The sequence below is a fragment of the Aptenodytes forsteri genome, unplaced genomic scaffold (genome assembly GCF_000699145.1).
Source record: "Aptenodytes forsteri isolate BGI_AS27 unplaced genomic scaffold, ASM69914v1 Scaffold142, whole genome shotgun sequence".
Taxonomy (NCBI): domain Eukaryota; kingdom Metazoa; phylum Chordata; class Aves; order Sphenisciformes; family Spheniscidae; genus Aptenodytes; species Aptenodytes forsteri.
In genome coordinates this window covers 2,761,473-2,764,341 of record NW_008794598.1, presented here as the reverse complement: position 1 = coordinate 2,764,341, position 2,869 = coordinate 2,761,473, and positions in this window count along the sequence as shown.

Below are 2,869 nucleotides of genomic sequence, written 5' to 3'. Positions count from 1 at the left end.
GCAGATGGGCAACCCCCCCCTTTGAGGGGGCTGTGTGCTCTGTGTGGCTTCGTCTCTTTTTGCAGGCAGGAGGAGAGGGGCAGGGTGGGAAGCAGGAGTGTTTGCAGCCCCTTGGTACACCGTGCCATATCCATGCAACCCCTAGTCCTTAGGGGATCCCACCCAGCACCCACGGCCAACGCCAGCATCCCACAGGCACCCTAAAAGGAGGGGACCATGTCAGGATGGGAGCCCTGGTAACCACAACTGGTGGCATCTCCTGGAGGAGGACGTGTTCAGCTGGCAAGTGGGATTTTGGGGATTTCAGCTGCCACTGTGGAGTAACCGAGGAAGCCTCTGGCCATCTCTCTGAGCATCAGGCTGGTGGCCACGGCTCTTTGGCATGGGAAAACCCACTTGGCCGTGGCTGCAAAGGCAGAGCTGTGCTCCCCAGCGTGCAAGGGCAGGTCCTGAGCCTTTGCCAAGCATTCGATAGGATTCGGGGTTTGCACTGGGAGCAGGGTGTCCCCCCCATCTGTGAACCCTCCTGGCTCCCTCACACTGAACAACAACCACTGGTCGCCTTGGAGGGACCCCGCATCTGGGGACATAGGGCGACCCACGGGTCCCCCCACATCCCCGGGGATGCGGCGTCCCTCCGAGGCCACCGGCTTTTGCTTTTCTGCTGGCTGCCCTCATTTTTGTAGATTTTTTTTCCTGTAGACCTCCCTTATGGGATCTCAGGGAAGATCACTGCACTGAGCAGGACAAACCCTCCCCCTCCTCCTTCCCAGGTGTAATTTTGGGACCTGTCTGGCCAGAAAAATCTGGTTTTTCCCCCACAGGGCAAGCGCAGGGAGGAGCTGGGATGAGGCAGGAGAAGCACCTGAGCCAGTTCTCACCAGCAGTGGGTAAAAGGCTGTTCCCCTGCAGCAGGTCTCTCCTAATCCCTGTTTTCAGCCTATTTTCGTCGTGCTACTTCACCTTTGCCCTTGCAGCGAGACTCCATTGCCCAACCTCCCCCTCGACTACTTCTGCCCTCATTCCTCTCCACGTGTCCCTCCGAGCCCGGTGGGATGGACGTTGCTCAGCCGGTCAGATGATTGATGCCTCTCCATGCCGGTGGAGATGGGGTTTGTGGTTGCGTTGCTATAGATGATGCCCACAGCCACTTCTGCTTTCGGGCAGGAGGGGCTGTACCCATCAGGGTGCCCAGCCTGGGCTCAGCGCCGGCTCCGACTTTGGTTTGATCTTATGAGAAAAGGGATTTTCCCAGAGCTCCTGCTCTCCTTACAACTCCTGGTGTGAGCTTCACCCTGAACGAAGGCGGTGGGAGCGGTGGTGCAGACGAGGCGATGGCCAACACGTTGCTCAGCAGCTCCTGCAACCACAGCTACAACCCTGTCCTGATTGCTTCACCAAGTCAGCAATTCTGAGGAAAAAAGCATGGTTTTTGTGCCCTGTGACTATGAGGAAGATCTCGCAGCTAGGAGACGATGAAATGCGGGCTGGGGACTGCCACGTCCAGAGGAAAGGCTCATGTGGACAAGGAGAGGTCGGGCTGTTCCCTGCAGCAAGGCTCACAGGGCAGTGAGAATGAGGGAAGGGGAAGAAAGCAAAAGGAATCCAAGTGACTAAACTGTTCCCTGCGGATGTTCAGCCACCTCTGCTCCCCAGGGGACAGAGGGAGCCCGGTTGGTCCCTATTTGGATGCTCAGTATTTGCGGTGCAGACGAGGCGATGGCCAACACATTGCTCAGGAGCTCCTGCAACCACAGCTACAACCCTGTCCTGATTGCTTCACCAAGTCAGCAATTCTGAGGAAAAAAGCATGGTTTTTGTGCCCTGTGACTATGAGGAAGATCTCGCAGCTAGGAGACGATGAAATGCGGGCTGGGGACTGCCACGTCCAGAGGAAAGGCTCATGTGGACAAGGAGAGGTCGGGCTGTTCCCTGCAGCAAGGCTCACAGGGCAGTGAGAATGAGGGAAGGGGAAGAAAGCAAAAGGAATCCAAGTGACTAAACTGTTCCCTGCGGATGTTCAGCCACCTCTGCTCCCCAGGGGACAGAGGGAGCCCGGTTGGTCCCTATTTGGATGCTCAGTATTTGCTGGAGCAACATCCCCTGAGCATCTGCCGTGCGTGGGAAGGAGGACTGGAGAGGACCCCCCGAGACCTGCTGAGAGGCCATGGGATGCACACTGCACCGGTCGAGTCCAGGCTGGGCCACCTCTTGCTGCTGGTCAGTGTTCAGGGACACCAGGTGGTCCCTCGTCGTGCTGGGGAAGCTGGATGCTCCCCCAATGCCTACGGCTGCGGTGATGGGCTGGTGCCCAGCAGCACCTTGGCGTGCTAAGAGTTAAGCTGGAAGAGGGAGAGGAGACCTTTGTCCAGCTGCCCCCGCACCTTATCTGCTCGGTGCCTGGGGAAAGCACAGCTGAGGTGAAGTCAACACAGGAACCGGTTTCAGAAACCGTATGTTGGTCAGTGGCACAATCAATGTTTCTGCGTAAGTCAGATATTTTCTTTTATTGCAAACGACAAGGCTGAGCCGCAAAGTTTACAACCCGATCTGAATTTTCCAGCGCTCTCAGACCCAACCCTGAAGTTTGCTCCAGTCTGGGAAAGATGCAGCAGCCGCAAAGCCCGGCCCCGGCACGAGGACCCCGGCACCTCAGCCCCGATGCCAGCCCGCTGCAGGGCCTTGCTTCAGCGTCAGCCAGGAAAACTGAGCAAAGGCACGGATAAAAATAACCCTTCTCTGTGCTTCCCTTTCTCGCTGCCTTCCATGCGTGTCTCGGGATGCATCATGCATGAGCCACGATTGCTCATGCTTTCTCCCACATCCCTTGCACTGTCAGCAAGTCACATGCGCTGCCGTATTCACGGGG